We start from the raw sequence: 21,251 nt of genomic DNA on the forward strand, positions 1-21,251 counted from the left end.
ATCCAAATCCTCAGACACCTGAGGCCAACGTGTCCTGGATAGACACCAGAGCAAGAATTAAACTGGCTGGTATGCATTGAAGGTCCACCACTGACCCGGCATAGGGCTGCACCTCGCCCTCCACAGAAAGCATAGCCCTCAACTTGGATTGAAGCTGCAAGAAACGACCTGGCCCCAAAGGCGCGAGATAGTTAAATTTTCAGGACAGACCACAGTTCCCTGGCAACAGACTGAAGCTACGTGGCTCACATAGCAGCTCAGAGACCAGCAACACAACACAGCATTTCCTTTGCAACAGGACCCACCTCAGGGTTACAGCTGAACTGCAGCTACACCAAGTAAATAGGAACACAGCCACAAAGCCTCACTGAACATACCTCCTACCAGTGGCAGAGTGGTAGAAGATATACAATGCCCAAAGGGGCAGCCCCCAAGAAAGGGAAAGGTGCTGTTGAAAAGTACATGACACAGACCCCCAAAGTGAGCGAAAGAATAACACCAGCTTCGGGCGGTTCTACGTTATTTCGTCGACCATTTTTTCATCGTGGGACTTTTCATCGCCGACCCTTTCATCGCCAACATTTTATTTATTTATTTTTATTTATGGGGGGGCTGCGCCACCCCAAACCCCCCTTACTTAAATAATCATACCCCAACCCGCACAAACACACCCCCCCCCAAAAAGAAAATTTCAAATAAAAATGTTGGCGATGAAAAGTCCCACGATGAAAAAGTGGTCGACGAAATGCGTGTATACCCTTCGGGCAAACCATGAAGACCACATCTACAGCCATGCCGGCCACCATGGATCCTCAGGCTGTCTTTGCATCCATGCAGCAATGCTTTGCAGCCTTGAATGATAGACTGGACGGGGTCAACGCCAATGTGACCACGGTCAGAAACCAGCTTGAGAAACCCACCAACCGCATCACAGAGGCCGAAAACCGGATCACTACCACGGAAGACATGCTTGAAGCATTAAAGAACACAGTCATTGAGATGGCCAAAGATCTGGGAACAGTGAAACTTAAATGCAAGGATGGAGGCTAGGTCCCGCCGCAATAATGTGCGTATAGTGGGGGTACCCGAAGAAGCACTGAAGGGCCTGATGGAGACAGCAGTGGAGGAACTGCTCGTTTACAGGTGTAAAAAAGATGCTACACGACAGAGGAGTGCCCTACTCGATGCTGTACCCGGCTAGGCTTCGCCTACAGCACAACAACAAAACATACTTTTTCACTTTCCCTGAGGAAGCAGCCTCCTTTGTTGAATCCAGCATTCCACTGCCAGCACAGCAGCCACACGGTACTACTGGAACAGGCAGTGAAATAACATCACAACCACGACGAGAAGACTAAAATAATTAACCTAATGCCACACTCAGAAACTAGGGACATTCGGCTACAGTGGCAGATACCCCAGATTTGCATATTCTGTTTTATTTTGTATTTGTTATTGCTACGCATTGTGACACTACTGTATGCCACTGATCAGAATGTGTACTGGAAACATTAATGTTTGGAACCTATGGGCAACCATGTACCACTACTGGATCCTAATGCAGGCGCAAGGGTTTGGCGAGCAAAGAGGGGCAAGGGGACACATAGTTGAAGTTCGGGGAACTATGGGGGTGGGGGGGTGATGAGAATGTAAGGGGAGTTAAAGTTAAAAATGCGCAGACATATAAAATGGCAATAAGGTGACAGTCAGGGACACTTGACCACCATGAATCCCATTAGACACTGGGCGGAGTATGGCTAATAAAGACCCGAAAGGATTTACACTAATAAGCTGGAATGTGAGGGTACTGGGGATGCCAGTGAAGGCACGGAAAGTAATGGTATACATTAATAGAATGGGCGTCCGGATCGCATTTCTCCAGGAGACACATCTACTGGGACAATATGCAGATAGAATAGCACCAGGATGGGGCAGCCATCACTACTACTACACGTCCTTCTCCAGCAGAGCACGGGTGGTTCTCACCTTAATACACAAATCGCTACCGTACACACACTTAGCAACTGAGTGCGACCCCAAGGACGGTTTGTGATCGCCCATGGGAAACTTGCTGAGTCTGAGGTCATCCTCATCAATCTCTACGGCCCTAACACAGATGAGCCAGACTTTTATAACAAGGTCTTCCAGAAGTGCGCTAGATATCCAATAGCCCACATCATTGTGGGTGGAGATTTCAAAACGATACTGTGCACTCAACTAGACCGTACATCCAATAGCCCCAGATCACTCACTCAAGCTGCACGCACAATACACATGCATATGACCGACCTGGAACTATGTGATGCTTGGTGATCCCTACATGGAGAGAAACGAGCATACACCTTCTACTCGTCAGTGCACAACATGCACTCTAGGATCGACATTTGGTTGACATCTCAAGCAATTCTAGGCTGGGTATCAGATGCGACAATATTGCCCAGAACATTATCCGATCACTCCCCGGTGTTACTGTCTCTGCGTATCCCCAAGATCTCCCTGCGGAGAGCCCCTTAGAGATTTAAGGCAGCCGCATTAACAGACATGTGTATAAGAAGTCTCTAACCCAGCACATTGACAAATATTTTGAGAAAAATGATGGCACGGTGGAGAGCCAGGTGATATTATGGCAGGCCTTCAAAGTATATATAAGGGGGATAGCTATGTCGACAAAACTGGGAGTGCTTAAAGATATATCCGCAGAGGACTCGGGAGGCAGGAGGAAAGTATAGCACAATTGCAGTAATGATACGCCATTAACCCAGTGGCCCAGATAAAACTGGCCATTAAGACACAGCTAGAGGAGTACAGAGGGGGAGTGGGACAGGAGATTCGTTATTCTGACTGACAGGCGGCCTCCAGATGGTACGGTGAGCAAGAACGCCAGACCAGAAATCTAACACCACCCAAGCAAATACACATAAACAAGAGCTAAAGGTTTGTTTACTTAACACTCGTTCCTTAAACAAACACGCTCAATGTATCCACAATAGGATCCACGGTGAAAGGATTGACATCTTTTGCATCACGGAAACCTGGCTCAAGGAGCCGATGGGCCCAACCTGCAACATTGCAGTTCCTGAAGGCTACTTTATACACTATGTCAATAGAGAAACTGGCCAAGGAGGAGGGGTGGCAGTTATTGTAATAAGCTCCATACACCTCTTCCCAGGCAAATCAACCGGCAATGGTAGTGAAATTCTTCACTTAAAATATTCACCTCAACCTGATTGCAGCCTATAGACCACCAGTTACCACCCATGATTTCAATGAAGATTTCACACACCTCCTTAATCTTCTCAAAGGCCCAAATTCGGCCACACTAGTGGTGGGCGATCTCAATCGCTGGCGTGGCAACCTGAAAGACAAAGATGCCATTTACCTAGAAAACGCACTAAAAAATATAGATTTTAAAGTCACCAATCATGAACCCACAATGGAAAATGGGCATCAACTAGACTGGGTTGTGACCAATAATCTCAAATCTTACGATTACAGGACAGATCCCTGCATATGGTCTGACCATTATAAGGTAACCTTCTCAATCACCCCACCTATACCCAGATATAAAATTCCCAACCCTCCAATTAAAGTCACACAACGGAATTTCAAAAATATAAACGGAGGACTGCTTGAATCCTGCCTAAAAGACTTTAATGAAAACATTAAAGAAGACACATGTGACACACTAGTGACCAACTTACTAGATCATCTCAAAGAATTGGTAGACCCGAATGCCCCCCTGCAGTCTAAAACCCTTAGAACTAGCATCAAACAATCCCTATGGTTTACTAGCGAGCTGTCGCAACAGAAAAAGGCTAAGAGAAAACTAGAAAACGAATGGAAAAAAAAACACCACAGAGAACAAGGAGAATTGGAAGGCTAGTGAGAAAAGCTATAAGGAAGCAATAATTGAGGCAAAAAAGAATTATTACAATAATCAAATCACCTCTGCAGATAATGCTACCAGTAAACCTTTCAATATTTTGAAATCTATCGAAAAACCTATGGCAATTTCCCCTCCCTTTGTCCCCACTCAACAGGAATGTGACAATACACCAAATGCTTTTTTCACGAAAATTGCTAAAGCCAGAGACCTAATCTTGAAATCTCAAACAAACAAGCCAAGAGCTACAGCCCCTGTTACAGAAGAGGCCATCAAAACATTGATGTTTTCAAGTTTTCAGACATCACCCCTGAGGTCATGATAAAAACCCTTGCCACCATGAAACCAACTATCTGCGCTGAAAACATCATACCACCAAAAATGATATTGGAGCATTCTGACGTCTTTGCCCCAATACTAACAAAAATCATTAATACGTCATTTAGGGATGAGACAGTCCCTCGCGACATAAAAAGGGTCATAGTTACCCCCTTGGTAAAAAAAACCTAGCCTGGATCCAAGAGACCCTAGCAATCTCAGACCATTCACAAACTGCAATTTTTATCTTGAAAATCATGGACAAGTTAGCCACAGCACAATTTCAAGAGCACGTAGAGGCATCTGGATCTCTCCATCCCCAGCAGCCTGGATTCAGACCAGCACACAGCACGGAGACTGCTATGATAGATCTCCAAACTAAAATGCTAAGTATCGTGGATCAAGGGAAAACAAGACTTCTTATTTTACTTGATCTCAGTGCTGCATTCGATCTGCTGGATAACAATCTCCTCAAAACAGCACTGGAAAAAACAGCCAACTGCTCTATAGAAGCAAGAGGTTGGATAATGACCTCACGGGTACACTGGGGAGACAAATTCTCCATAGAAAAGGAAATCCTCTGCGGTGTCCCACAAGGGGCCAGCATGTCTCCATTATTATTCAACCTGTATCTGAGATTTCTCTGTCACGTACTAGACCACCTTAATATCTTTTTTACCAACTATGCTGATGATACTCAGCTTGTAATAGAACTCAGGGAGACCATAAAAAAGACAACACGCATCTGCTTAAGGTCTATTCCATCATAGAACAGTGGATGGATACAAATTGGATGTGCTTAAATGGCAAGAAGACCGAGTTAATGGTATTCGTTTCCCATCAAGTCAGAGCCATCCTTCCCCCTGAATACTGCGCTTTCCAGATAGAAAACCCCCATATTCTGGTATTGGAAAAAGTAAAAACCTTAGGCATGATGCTTGAGGCTTCTCTGGGTGCTGAGGCGCAGGCCCAATACATAAAGAAAACCTGCACTATCTCAGACTTCTTAAAGCCATTAGGCCCTACCTCTCGGAGGGCAACTGTGCTACGGTGGCCAGAGCAACCATACTTTCACGCCTAGACCATGGTAATGCTTTGATGTTCGGTTCCAATAAAAAATGCCTTCAAGCATATCAGATCATGCAAAATAACGCTGTAAGGATCACTAAGAACAAAACCAAATTTTAACACATCAATGACTCAAGGAAGGATCTTCATTGGCTTAAAATTAAAAATAGAATTAATTTTAAGGCACTGACCCCGGCGCATAGATGCATCCACGGAAAAGCACCTGAGTACTTAATAACTAGAATACACCCATACATACCTAATCGCAGGCTGAGATCATCTGACCAAGGTATGATCTCTGTAGCTGCTCACAAGCCTAAATTGGGCATGGGGAAGTCGTTCCCCACCATTACGGCAGGGTTGTGGAACAAACTACCAGCCAACATAAGAAAGGAGACCAATTATTTGTGTTTCCGCAAACTGATGAAGACCCATATCTTCAACTAATCTCCTTTCCAAAGGATTCTTTCAGCTTTCATTTTGTTTGTCATGTACCGTCTTCTACAAATCGGCCAAATTGTGTGCACTATCAAGAAATGTCTCACAAAACTCACGCTACCAGCTAATACATTATAAGGTACTGCACAGGGCCTACTGCACTCCGGCAAGGATTAAAACCTTATACCCTACGGCCGATGGGAAATGTCCCAGGTACAGGAGCGAAGGGGCTGGCATCCTTCATATGTTGTGGTCTTGCAGGCGCCTTTCAGAGTACTGGGAGAGTGTATGTACTGCGCTTGATGAAATGTCAGCTCATCCTATAGTGTGGGATCCTGGAATATGTATGATGGGCACAGTTAGTAAAATTAACCCCACCTGGCGTAAATTGCTTAATCTCAGTCTGATACTAGCAAAACAAGCAATATTGATGCAGTGGAAATGTGCAAACCCACCCACATTAAATCACTGGGAAAAATACATGACTTGGGCCAGCGATTGTGAGGAGGTGTATACCGACCTACTACCCACGCACAATCACCCCAGAGACATTTGGGGCAGATATAGACAATATTTGACAGATAAATGTGATAGAAATGGGAACTCAGAGTCACTGTAATATTGCATCGAAGTGTACCCGCACATTGTTTTTAACGTCTTCATCATTAACTTTACAATGTCAAGTATCCTGTAATGTCTGTGCAAGTTAAAATAAAAGTTTTTTTTTAAAAGTATGGGGCCAATGTCCGCAGTCTTTTGTAGTCAAATTTCGGATGTCCTAAGGACTTGTATGCATGAAATTCATCTACCGTGCTCAACCAGTGGTCCCTATTAGATTTTTTTTTTTTTTTTACTTTGACGAATTTTCGATAAGATCTTGTTCAAATAGCCCAATTTTACTTAGAGCTTTAGTACACACTTCCACCAGATCCATTACATTACAGGGCTTTTTTCATTCTTAATCTGGTGGAGATCACAAAATAGGGAATCTTTCGGAGGATCAAGTATTTTATGATAATATAATAAGTCTCCAAATGGCTCTGCTTTCCGGTGAACATAAACCTAATTCATAACGAATAGTAGATATTCGGGTCGATTTTTGAAGGTTTAAAACTTTCCTCCAAATATATACCTCCAAACGCTTTACAAACTTTAAAACCAACAGGAGCAGTGTATCAATACCATATAAAAGTCCTGGGATTAGATTTTCTTTCTTCATAACATTTGAAGAGATGTTATTGAAAATGTATCAAACCTTGAGTCAACACGCCTCATTTCATAACACATTGCTGTGGAGGAGGCTCTCACCCAGCCCTTGACTTGTGAAATGTTTGCTCTGCTAAAAAGAGGAAATCCCAAGTATATAAAATGATCGACTCGTTCCAGTTATTCGACTCCAATTCTCCATTTCTAAGATGATTCCCTTTTTGTCGCTGTGCACTGCATTATCTTTGTTTTTCGTGGGTTAATTGCCAAGCAGTTCTCACTGGCAAATCTGTCAACAGAGTTTAGTAGGTACAGTCAAACATCAGCAAGTCATCTGTGTAGCTTAACCACGTAACTTTAAGATGTGATCATTTGGGCGATGCAAAGACTGATGCTTAGATGCTCCCCGATGTCTGACATGTACAAATTAAAAAGGCATGGAGCGAGGATGCTGCCCTGCCTAAACCCACTTTCACGGAAATCCACCTAGACAACAATCGTTCCTGGTTGAGTCTGATCTGCATTACTGAATTATCATGAAGGGCAATTATGAGCCTCAATAGGCCAGATGGAATCCCCCGGCTCTGTAACCTCTTCCACAGGAGTTCCCTATTCACCTTATCAAAGGCGAAAATGAGGTCAATCGTTGCAAGAAAAATTGATACATATTTTTTAGACCATGCCAACGATTGAAGACACTTGAAAATGAAACCGTTTACTGTTGTCCCCATACATTTCCTAAACCCGGTTTGCCATTTATACAATCGTCATGTCTCTTTTGCCCAGATCTTCAAATGGCCCAAAAGATGTGTAGCAAACACTTTACTATCAGTGTTCAAAATAGAGATCGGGCGGTAGTTCGTAGGGTCTGATCTTAAACCTTTCTTGTAAATGGGAACTGCATGGGCAGCCTGGCCGATTTCCCGGAATCGATTAGTCTCCACTACATTCTTGAAAAGATAAGTCAGAATGTGGGACCAAAGCAATGGATTACTACGAATAACCGATTTTGACAACTTGTGACCAGGAGCCTGAGAAGAACTGACTTTTGAGAGAATTCCTAAAATAGTCTCCTGATTGACCTCAAGGTGCCAATCATCAGAAATGTCAAGAAACTCAAAATTAATATTTGGGTTGTTTAGGGAAAAAATAGATTCAAAATGCGATACCCATTCCTGTTCCGAAACAGGATTTATTTGCATTTTAGCCTGTGAGAATCTGGTACCATTATTTCGTCCTCAAAATAGCAAGGAGTTTTTAGTGCCAAGAACCTTCAGCATGTTCACAGTAATTTTGAAGTAGTATTACCTTTCTACCCTTAACTCAGTTATGGAATGAACCATTTTATCTTTATCTCCTCCTTGCCTTACTTTGATGGACTTGATTTCTGTTCTGACAAGACTTTACTGTTAAGCCAACACAGTCAAATCTGTGAGGATGTCTCACTTTTGGTACCTTGAATAATGGATAACCTAGATTAAGCACCTTAGGTATTACATTATAAACCCATGGGTTAAAGGAATCGACTAAGTGTGGACATTTTCCAGACCCCAGTAGACCTGACAAACCACTCTTCAAATTCTTCATTAACCTTATTCACCCTATTTGGGCTCCAGGTTATACGATTGCCCGCACAATTGACCAGGGTATCCCATGGGTCCCTCTCTGTTTGCTCTTCCAGCAGGAGACTAAAATCTGTACTAAGGAAACAGTGATCACTTAGGGCAGTTTGGGAAGTCTTTTTTTAATTTATTTCAGAACCACAGCATCTGGAGTCCACTGTGTGCCATGCCCAATGGGAGAACAAGGATGGCTGTCAGCCTGGCTCCACCATTGACCACAGTGACAAACCTGAAGGAGCAACTGCTTGGACAGAGAGACAGCCTCTGCAAGACCGATCCGCACCTGACAGGGAGGCCACAGAGAACACTGTCAAAGGAGAAGGGAGTGCATTTTAAAACCTTTCATGGGGAGAGTGCACAGGGGAAGATTGGATAGTTGGGGCCAGTCAGGGTTAGTCAAAAGAGCGGGGACATCACCATCACGTCAGACAGGGCTATACAAACCGCACACACGCACACACATACACACGTAAACGCACACAGGCAAGGATGATGAGTGTTCAGGTGCAATTCGAAAGAATGGAGATGGACCAAGAGACCAGGCGATGGAGAGTGGAAGGTGGAGTGAAGTGTTCAAGACTTGGGTGAAGTAGTAGATGAAAGTGTAGTAAGGTGTATGTGAGAGAGCGTGGTGCCAAATTTTAGATATTGTACTGAGTGTGCACTGTGTGTGTGAGGAGAGGTGGGAGTGAGCGATGGAGAGTGATAGTTGGAAGAGAGGTGAAGGTAGAGAGTGGAAGATAAGTGTGGTACAGAGTCAGAATGTGAGTGAGAGGAAGGTGATATGAGAGAGGAAGTAGTCATAGTTGAGCAGTTGGAGAACAGAAGGGTGGAAGTGGTAGTATGAGAGAGAGGATAGTGAGGAAGGCATGTGAAAAGATCTGTAGAATGAGAGAGAAAGAGAAAGAAGGGAGGGAGTAGTGATGAAGAGAGAGAGGAGGAGGGAAAAGGGATGAGTAGGGCAAGGGGTAGTAGCGAGCGAGGATGGAGGTAGAAGACCTAGCAAGATAAGAAAGAAGGAAAGTGAAAGAAAATAAATATGCTCGGCCAGTCTCCCCTTCTTTAACCAAAAGAGAAGGCTGCTCAGCCAGTGTCACCTTGTTCAATTAAGAAAGAGAGCTGCTCGAGAACATGTGGCACAATCTTCATACTGTTGGAACACAACTTGGGAGAAATCATTAGAGTAAAATCCCTTAGCAAGTCTCGGAAAGGAGTAAGGTAGAAAAGGCTACGTCCTTTAGGTTTTCATTGACAGACCAAGTTAGAGCAAGACTGTAGGGATTATGTATCTCTAGTTTTCATCACATCCTGTTTGGAAGTTGGGACACCTGGGCTAGGGTGCTGGAAGCCCATAGAAAAGACAAGGGTGAGACCAGGGACCACTTTAGTCTGGCCTTTCTACCGTCATTCAACCGTCGAACATTTGAAATAAAAAATAAAGAGCCTCTGAATCTCACACCCTGGGTCTTTCAGCCATTGAACACATCTGTGATAGGAATATTGGTACCTGTAACAAAGTAAATTTGACAATTGTGTACTCTAAGTGAGGATGAGGTTTCCACTTCTTTTGCATCAAAGATGGCTCTGTATTCCTGGCAGACTGCTGGAATTTGCTAAGTGAGTATTAGATCTAACGTGTTCAGGTTGGTGCTCCCTTATTATACTGCTTATTTATAGGTCCTTTAGGCTCCTCAGTTGGTAAGGGGCTACCAACTATACAGTTCTATAGCGCCAATCAATCTGGGGATTATGATGTAGTCATAGCATGCAGAGGATCACTTGAAAGTGAGGGGCAGCTTTAATGTCAACAATAATGTTCTCTTGGTGGCTTTGGAAACAGATATTGGTAAGCACCACAGTGTGCTGGGTGATGGGACCTGAAATCTGTCCGGATCTGTCTACAGACAAGATTGACTCTGCCTGTCCCTGAAAGTTCCTGGGAATTCCCAAATTCTTGGCATAATGGTGTTCAGTGCAAATGACATGAAGCCACTGTCATCACTTCTTTCCCCAATCTCCCCCCAGGTGGCCAGTAATTTTCTGATCCAGGCCCTGGGGGAGATATGCGAGGGAGGATCACCTGGGTGGAGGAGACTTGGGTAGTGGGGATGAGGCACCCTTGGGTGAGACATGGTATCCCCCATTTCCTGTTATCAATCCCTTCCCTATTTTCCTACACAACCTACTCCCAACACACACCACTTAGGTACTGAGACACCGAGGCCACCATTGAAACAGCAGAAAGACTGGACGAAGAAAATTGAGCAGTCTATTTGTTGGGCTCATTACCATGGAGCTGGGAACATTAAAACTGGCTCATCTGAGAGTTATCAGTGGAAGCATGGCAAGCGTGAAGGGAGAGTTCCAGGGCAGAAGCTGTGGCGGCGAGGAGGCACCTTCCTGAGACGCTGGGAGGTTTATGGAGCATGATTGGGTGCAACAAGTGAGAAGGGCTCGTTGAAAGTTTGAGGCAGTGCAGAGAAAGCAGTGTGGTTCAGAGTAAGGGTACTGGGAGCTTTGGAGAGGCTCCTGATTGCTCGCCAGTGCAGGCCTGCTGACTGCAGCTGACTGGAGATCTGCAGTAAGCAGCTGGGAAGCGAAGAAGCCGTGTAGGCCGCCGAATGCCAGAAGGAACCAGCGCGAGCAGACCGTGAACGGAGACGAGTCTTTGGAAAGCTACTGATAGGGGAAATCCGACCGTAAGAAAGCCGGTGAGTCTGCCTGGGTGAAAAAGGGGCCCCGGACATGGTGGATGGCTGGTTTTCAAGCCAGAGACAGTTGATTTTGAATATCTGAATTGAATAGACGGAAAAAGTTAACGGAAATCAAGAAACAGTTAGTCTTGAATATCTGAATTGAATATGTGGGAAAAGTGAATGGAAATCAAGCATTGCCAAGAGTCAAATATGTCAGCATTAATAAGAGTCAAGTAAGGTAAATAGTTCAATGATCAAGCATGGCCAAGAGCCGAGAATAATTAAGCATGAGAACTAAAATAGTAACAAAACTAGTATGCAAGAGACTATGGGCCTCATTATAACTATTGCGTAATGCGTTTAACAGCGCCGGTAATGGTGCCGGCGCTGTTAAACGCATTCCGCACTATTACGAGGTTCCCTCGCGGGACCCGATGTGGACGTCTGGTTTATCCAGACATCCATAGCGGGTCCCGCGAGGGATCCAGGGAGCTAACAACGGGCCCTCTTGTAATGGGCCCTCCCCATTCCCATTGAGCCCTATGGGGGCTCGCTCCCCATTCCCATTGAGCCCTCTGGGGGCTCGAAAGGGAATGGGGAAGGTCCGGGTTCCCTGAATGGGGAAATACCGGGCCCTCCATACTCGGAATGGCCCAGTATTTCCCCATTCAGGGAACCCGGACCCGGTTTTGGAGGCAGCCATGGCACCAATAGCGCCACGGCTGCCTCCAAAGTCGTAATGAGGCCCCATGTTTCCTAGCAGGAGTGTGTACTGGGCAGCTTATGATGGATTGTGAAACCTGAACCATAGCATCAGCCAAGTTTCCTAGCAGGAGAGTGTTGGTTTTGCAAGCAAAAGCTACTGAAAGAGTGAATGTTAACAAAACCTGTGATAATAAAGCTTAAAAGGAAATGGAAAGGACAATGAACCAAGCCTCATTGTGAAGTTGAAACTTTGACAAGAAGCTACTGGAAAAAATAATGTAAATGAAATCTGTCAGAATAAAGCTTCAAAGGCAATTGAAAGGCCATTGAGACAAGCCTAATTTTGAAGCTGAAACAGTGGCAAGAAATATATAAAACAGAATGTAGCAAGGTGTGTCGGGGTGTGACTTGTAATGTGTGCACCGACAACTGCACCTAGACCGAATACATCCCCTAAGGAAATGCCCCACACTGTGATTAAATAAAGAAAGCCTATGTGAACTGAGATTGATGAGCTGATCTTGAAACTGGTGACAAGTAACCAAACTTGAAGAACTGGGGCAATCTCCCAAGGAACTGTGTTATGTTGGAACATTAACTATCCCAAGAAATTGTGTTGTTTTGAAACATTGGAATATTTGAAAGCCAGGGGAAGGGAACCCCTTTGTTGTGAAGTGAACTATTTGAACCATGGGGAAGGGAAAACCCCTTTTCCGTTTAAGGGCTGGAACAAGCTCTGAACTATTGTTTGGAACACTTATCCTTTGATGCTGACATCCCTACACAGTTTATTCAGTTAGATGTGAGTGTAAGTATAGGGTTTGGTTGCAGACAGACATTTGCTTTGGACTTCCTGACATAGACTATCATTAGTTTCATTTAGGTAGGGAAATGCCACCTTAGCTTAGGGCAAGTTAGGCATTTTCCAACCCTTTTGTTTAGTTAATAAAGGAGTATACGTTAAACTTATATCTCGTTGTCTTTGTCTCATTCATGATGCCTTCACACGCCACTAACCAAAAGGGTGAACATCTGAGAGGAACACCAGAACGTGACTTCAATATGCATATGAGTTCCTGTTGATGGCATAATAGAAGTTAGTGATGGGGAAACTGTTTTCAAATAAGGGCTCACCTGGAGGGCATGGAGAGCAGAATGTTGTGTTTCCCCGGCATTTTTCCTCCCAATTAGGGTAGAGTCTTACCAGATGGTATAACTCTCCCCAGTAAAACATAAATTGTACTGCCGCCCCCATTCTCTTTCATATGGGATTAAGGCACTCCTGAGGCTTCCTAACTGCATGGGTTAGGGACTCCCCATTAAGGGTGTTGCAGAAATGTCAGTGCATGGGAAGATTTTACATGGTCCCATCTTTTTTCTTTCTCTCTTTCAGTCCATCAGACATTGATGTAGTTGTATAGTGAATTAAATGAGTTCCATGATCTTGGCTGGTTATAGCACCACTTGACTGAGTACATCTTTTAGATTGTCTTTTAGTCCTTGGTAGAATATCGAGACTTGGGCAGCTTCTGGCCAGTTCGTCTTAGTGACTAGACTCCTAAACTGGGCTATATGGGCCGATAATTCAATATTGGTTTGTTTTAAGTCTAGGAGCTCATTTCAGATGGATTGATGGGCATATTGCTATTGAAAATTGATTGAAATTCTTAAATTGGTTATAGTCATCTAGGACCAGGCCCCCCCCTCCACATAAGGGTCGGCCCAGGGTACAGCAGTCAGCGTTTAATGCACGAGTATAAATTCTACCTTGACTGTCTCTGTTAGGAATAGGGCTAGTCTGTGTATATTGCATTGTTTCAGAGAAGCCTTATATCCCTTGGGATCCCTTTGTTCTGAAATGGCAAAGAGGGGAGTGGTGTGTGTGAGTGTGTCTGCAGGGGTGTGGCTCTGGGGGTTTGAAGGGCTATGAGAGCAATGTAATTTCTCCTCTGACTAACCATATATACCTGATCCTCAAGCCCTTGCGACTGTACCGCCCATAACCCCAGGGACAGACACTCTAAGGGGTAGTTTGCAAAGCGAAGAGAGATGTGAGGGTGTGGCGTTCTCCTGTCTAGATGTGGCTACTTCTGTCTATAGATTCTAAATGGCTGCTGCCGTATCTTTTTGTATGTTTCCCATCTTTTCCTAGGAGGATTTAAAGGTCTTTGTAATTTGCTAGACTACCCATGGATTTCTTGACATCCTCAGGAGTATTTCAACGCTAATGCCAGTTTAACTTCTGCCCATGTACTCGATCATCCGCCTACATTATATGAAGTGGGATTGCAGCAGAAAAAGCATTTTTTATTGCACCGAATCCGCGCTGCCATTGAAACACACAAGGTATTTCCCTTTCAAAATGGCCGGCGCACTTGCCATCTGAAGCCGGAGCTAAACTTCCTCATCAACACCACGCCATTTGATTGGCCTGTGCTGCCTTTAAGAGGACCAATCCCGTGCCGGCAGGCGCACGCCGGCCCTCCGAGCAAGGACCTCCCAATAAGGATTCTGCCTGTCTCAAGCCGGTTTGAGCCGCAGGAGCCAGGGGCCACAAAACACTGTTACTGCCGTTAGGTAAGACAATGTATTACTACTGCTAGTCCGATCTGTACAGCAACTTACAACTTCCACCCATACCAGACAAGGTCTCCTCTACCAGGACCAATGTTCCCTCTAAGCTGTGCGCATGTGCGCTTGCCCAGGTTCATTCTGGGTGCCGCTCAGAAGGTTTTTGGCAGCGCACACAGACAATTCTCACCTATTCAAAATGATTTAATAATGCACAAACTACAGCAATTACCTGAAATGGTCTTTCTCTTAGAATAAGCAACTAGTCTTGATATTCTGCTAATTCGCATTACACTACTATGCACCTAAAATCCTTAACAGCAAAATACAAAAAAAAGGTAAAAACTAATATGAAAAACTGGCTCCATAAACAGAAGAATCTAACCAAGATATGCCTGCACACATTAACCAACATTTTTCCCTCCCCATCCATGACTCCTAAACCTGACTCTAACACACATTTACCTTATGGCTCTAACTTCTGCCCCAGAGTACATTACGATACTACCGGACAACCTGGACTCTTGCTCTCTTTGCTCTGAGAAAGGTTAGCAGACGTGTACCTACATCCACTTGTTTTATGTTTGTTGTAACATGAATAACATTCACGCGCCAGAATTTGTTACTCCTTGTGCCTTACTAAAAGTGTCACCCACACTATATAATCAAACTACCTGCTCAAATATCGGATACTGACTGTAAGTAAACAGGCTACTTTGATGTGTAACCAAATCCCATACTGCCTCGTCTTTGAACATATGTCACGCAAGTGCTTTGAAGCTGCCCCCTTGTGTGTTAACACATTTTAAAACTCAAATATTAATTTGCCCTCTAAAGATTTTGAAGACAAATGTGATGCTCAGCATCTCCTACTTTAGCATTACTGACATTACCCTATAAGTAGAGAGCACCATTGCAATATCATTTGCTTAGCCTACAAGGGATAATGAGTATGGACTATGTCTGGGATAACTCATCCATAGTATCAAGGCACCGGATATTCAGACGGAAGCATGCTTTTCACACAATCCGCATCGTAGCCTAGTGTTCAGAGTTCCTTTGGGCACAGACCTTCACACAATATATGGTAACTCACTTCTATAAAAAAACCATTTCACTGAGCACTTGCGTAATCCTACACAATGATATTCGTTGGGGTATGTTGCAAACAATCTTGTATGCACTGCAGAAGAATTGTATACATGCAAAGTCATGACATTTTTAAAATGAACATCATATGGTGAGGCATTTAAAAATGCCTTGCTTGCAAAGTATTGTGTGTCTGGAAATATCCCAGGGAGTGTTTACTGCTACAATCCCTCACTTTTTACCGTGCTCTATCAACTAGTATTGGAGGCAAGCACAGGGGCCGGGGAAGGGAATGGGTGGAAGCATCACTCCTTGCGGGTGATGAACAAAGCAGCAAATTTCAAAGACCAAGTCAGACGTTTTGGCAGTCAACTGAAGGAAATGTGTTGCGTGTTTGCTAAAGGATAGGAAATTCTAGTACCCATCTAGAGAATAGCACCTTTTTTTATTTCTATGCTCCACTGATGAGGGCTTTTCAATATAACCATATGTTCTTGGTGTGCAGTCTCTAGCATCTCCCTGCATCTTATTTAACTGATCACAAAGAATTACAGAAGAGGGATCCATAGTTACAGAAAAAGGCACTCAATCAGTTGTATCTCTGATGAATTCATGCAATTAACTTAAAAGGCATATATATATGATTTCTTTCAACAGCGATCCATAATAAATCTCAGTAAAGCTCTTGTTAAGTTTTATCTAGGCTGTGGTGCGGAAGGCTGGGCAAAACTATACACTGTATTATGTGCCCTGCCATTTCGCTCCCTGTGTCAGGGGTACAAGCAGGCCTCTGATGAGATTTTTCTCCCTACTTGGAGAAAATTATTTTTCAAGGAGTAAAAAAGTAATTAGCTTTGCCAATAGGGATACTTTCTGCTTATTAAAAGATGTTATTTCCCCAAAAAATTCCTTTTGAGATGGGGCGTTAATATTATTAGAGTTCTTTCCTTCCTATGCCACTGCTCTACTGGTCACTAATTCGAAAAAATATCAGTGGAGCTTTGTGGGTTGAAGCAATGATATGTTCATTTTTTCTCGGTTTTGTTAGGCACATTTTCCTTTTTTAGGGAGTAAAAATGTATGGTGCATAAGTCTCTTAGCTGTAAGGCTGGTGTTATCACTACCCACAGGCGAACGTAATGTGGATAGTAAGCAGAGGCACAGGAATTTTGCATCATTATATTCTAAGGTACAGTTATTTTGATGCAATAATGTCCTTATACAAATTATTAGAAGCATGTTCTCCTGGCCCTTGAATTACTGCATTAAAGTGCCACTTGGACTCCTTTCAGCATGTTTTTGACACATTACTCTTAATTGCCATTAATCCATCGACAAGTTTCTTGACAGCCACATCAGTTATGACAAGAGATATTTGTGTTTTGTAATACAAATTAGTGATTTTCCAGTGGCATGAAACATGGATCTCATTACGACTTGGGGCGGTATCCTGGCGTAAATCCACCAGAATACTGCTCAAACGAATTACTGTTACCACCACTTGATCCGGAGGAATTTCCGCCGGATTACAACTAGTGGTGGTGGTGTAATTCCTCATTCATATTGAGCCCATAATGAGTCAATTGGATTCAATGTGGCTTTTTTGGCAGAATTACTGCAGCAGAAATTCCAAAGATTTTGGCATTGAGTTGGATGATTTACATCCAGGATTTTCCTGGAGGCAAATCCTCCACTGCAGGCCCAAAATCATAATTTGGCATAGTGGTAAAGTTGGCAGTAAGGGAGTTACTGCCAACTTTACCACTTACCGCCAAAATCGTATTGTGACCAACATTTTTCTCTGCGCAGAAGTACGTTTGCAAGGTACTGTGGCAGATATTGAAGTCTTGAACTGGTTGATGAGTTTTCTGTACAATCACATATGGCTTATTTTAGACTATGTGTTTGGAAAAAGTTGTTGTTACATTTTTAAACAATTGTAGTGGCTGGCAAGAGGAAATTCCTTTCCAAACCCTCTTCTGCAACAGTAGCTCACAAAGTGGCTTACCTCATTAGTCAGTTGCGCACATGGAAAATAATGTGCGCACAATAGCCAACCGGTTCCGCACATAGAGAAAAATAATTAGAGAGAACATTGACCAGGACTATACTCTGGTAACTACCCCACATTGTCACTCGCGTTGTACACAAACTATAAGTACACATGCATATGTACAACCCATTCAGGCAAGGTTAAGCAGTTTTTCTATTTTGCACAACTTGTACCAACCTGCCCGTGCATCTAATTGAACAACAACTGTTGTACTATGTATACTTCTGTATCATCATTTATTGCATGCTAAACAATGTGCTGCACCTTACTTCATTAGATGGTCTGCATCAGATCTTCCAGATTGCCATATACCACCTAATCATTTATCCTCTAATCCAGTGCATTAGTACTTTGGCGTTACCTGTATCTCTAGGCAATGGCCCTCATTACAACCCTGGCGGAAATTGAAAAACGATGGCGGAAATGCAATACCGCCATCGAATAGCGCTCGGTGCGATTATGACCCGTCACCGTAAAGTACGATGCCATTAGCGACACCGTAGTGAACGCCAACGCTAACTGCACCAAGTACGCGCACGCGCGCCATGCGAAACCGTAATTACCACCATGGCGCAACGGTACGCGAATTCCAACCCTAGCGGACATTTACCTAACGCCATCAAGCATGGCGGAAAGTACCATTCCGCCATGGTGAGAAGTACGGCATCGCGAACCAACCGTAAAAGGCCCTACTGAGTGCCCGTACACCACTCCCTGGCCACATTGCACAACTCCTCGTAGGTGCAATGAAGTCACACAATGCAACCAGTGAAATGTACAAGTCACCCATGCATGTCAACGAACAAAAGAATGTAGGGGCTCCAAGTGCCTTGTGAGTGGCCATCCATATTTGCCATGGCACCATTGCCGTACTGATGCAGCACAGGCATGTGAAGGTTCAAGTACAGCAACATGAACTGAAATATGAGACAAACAAAAACAGGCCCCCCATCGCTTGACACCAGTGTAAGGCAACATTCAAAGCAGTATCTTGAGTGAGACTGCACCAGCCCTGTACTCCTGCCAGTAAACAAACCAACCATCAGCATAAGCATGTACCACACAAGTTGGCAGAGTGACTGAGCAGCCAGGCTCATCTCAAGAGGGGCCAATGGGAGCTGCAGGGCACAGATGGCATGAATACAGAAGCTATTCCAATGGACATGACCTCAGTCTCCCTCCAAGAAACGCACGCAAACACAGGCACCTGTGACCAGCCATATTCTGATAATCACATCATTCCACCAATCCACCTGGCTGACCGGCATCTGTTACACAAAAGCTAATCCCCCGCCCCTGAGCATGACATCATTAAAACAGTCATAATGGCAGCCCCTATCCCTGACCTCACTGGGCTTCGTAGGCAAACGCGCCCAGTACAGTACCACGCAACTAAACTCAGAAGCCGGAACCCAATGCAGATCTTCTCACAATACATCGCTCCACAAATAGGAATATGCTACATTACTTGCAAAGAATAACGCTACACGGTCAATATCATAATCAAAATTTAATGCACAACAAAATCACCAAGCCCATACAGCTATTAGGTCATGAACTCCAAAATATATTTCATCATTGTGGGCTGCATCCGCAATAAATGACCAGCCTCTTCTTGTGTGACGCCCTGTTCCTTCATGGTACACAGGGGCTACATTCACGTTCAAAAAGGCAACATGGAAGCGCCTAGAACCGCAGGGCCGTCCCATTAGGTAGGCACTAGTCCAGCTGAAAGGTCGATATGTTGCTCCTAGCCACTAGTACTGCGTAAGGGCATGTGGCCCATTGGCGATCGTCCCATAAGATCGTAATGGTGCTCCACTGATTAACACGAAGCAGCAGGTGTCGGGAGTAAAAGCCATCTGCAGGAGTGGCATACAGATGGCAGCGGCAAAAGGGGAGGAGATACCTGTCACCCAAATGAAATGAAAAAGAATAGTATGGGCATCAGAACTTCATTTGAATTACTCACTTCAATGATCACACTAAATCCACAGCCATATGCATGCTAGCCCACTCAAAAGGATTATTCCCACCCAAAAATCACTTGCGAATCATACCTATATAAATCGAGGTGAAAACACTATTACAAACGAGTGTTTGTGCGCATGCGTCTGTTAAAACAGATTCCATTAGATGGGATTAGTAACGTGCATAGACACAAGTGTTTGAAGGCGCGTCGAGACAGGGAGGGTTCAACAAGGGCACATAGACGATGGTCCCACTATGGCAGCCCTGCATAACATAGCGCAGGGGAAGTGGATAGATTCCAAAAAACCATGTACATGGCAAACTCTCTATTAAATCATCTGTCCATGCATCCATACATCATTCCCTCATCCTGGTATGAAAACGCCTGATTATTTACTCACATAACATGTGAAATTTCCATTGAGTCTGTGCGTAATGCAGTCTGCAAAATCCACTGTGCTCCAGCCCGGAATTCCAGTGTTGTGAAGTAACATGTATTTGGGAACGTCCGGCCTTATCGTCCACTACGCTATTGCGCATCCCATACTATTCATATCAATCATTGCATTCTCGCCATGGCCCCTGTCCGAAGGACATTAAACAATAGAACTTTATATCTGCAGTCAGACCTGTGGGCGTCTCCTCGCCGCTAGCTGAAAACCGAAAGCGCTGTCCTTCGAATTCCTCATTTGCAACATCACGTCGAAAAGGCATCTGTGACCGCTTGAAATCACAAATCCATCCATGTAGTGCGGCAGTGTGTGAAAATGGCAACTGGCTTCACTCACAAATGGGACGGCCCGCCCGTCGGTGAACCGCGGTACAGTGCTGCATGAGGGTCCACCGTTAATCGAGTACTACATTCCACTGACCCTTCACAAGTTTGTTCGCGACTGCAAAGATAGTATGTGAGAAAATGGGACCATAGCAGAATGAACATATGAACCAATATTTCACTGCCATCGGGATTAAATACATGATTGTAATAGCAAGATGCCATGCGTCGAATTGCAGCGTTGTGTGCGGGACGTGCTCGCCCAAAGGGGATTGCAGCTTGCACAGGTGGAATGAATCACCACAGGTGGAGGCTATACAGCCTGAAAACACATAAATTGCACACCCAACCCCCTCCCACAACCACACCCACTCCAAAATGCTACCGGCAGGACTAGCGATGTTGGCCCTGGGGGACCTGATAGCACTGCAAGTACTCCAACTTCAAGAAGAAGACGAACACCAACTACTACAACAACCGGCCGCACAGAGGAGACGCAGGAGGAGGAGGAGGGCAAGGCAGGGCCAGCAAGGCCCACCAGCACAGCCACTACCACCACGCAGGCAGCCCGCAATCCCACGCCTCCGAGGCACATCCGTTCAACCTCACTGATGAGCAGATCCACACCCTCTACCGTTTGGACCGGGACACCAAACCGCCATTGTGGACATGACACACGCTGACCTTGTCAGCATGATAGATAGCCCAACCGCCATCCCACCCCTACTGAAGGTGGTGTCTGTACTCCACTTCCTGGCCACAGGCACCTACCAGCACACAGTCGGACAGTTGCATGGCATTTCACAGCCACTGTTGTCACGGACACTATTGCAAGTGCTCGATGCCCTCATGAAGC

The 21,251-nt window shown here is 44.5% G+C and overlaps 1 protein-coding gene across 1 annotated transcript in view; it reads left to right on the plus strand.

Moving 5' to 3' along the window:
- Window positions 1–21,251, plus strand: part of HHIPL1 (HHIP like 1) — a 472,587-nt gene that overhangs the window by 137,909 nt on the left and 313,427 nt on the right. The gene's annotated exons all lie outside the window — the stretch shown is intronic.

The sequence above is a fragment of the Ambystoma mexicanum genome, chromosome 14, assembly GCF_040938575.1.
Source record: "Ambystoma mexicanum isolate Mex_15411 chromosome 14, UKY_AmexF1_1, whole genome shotgun sequence".
NCBI lineage: Eukaryota > Metazoa > Chordata > Amphibia > Caudata > Ambystomatidae > Ambystoma > Ambystoma mexicanum.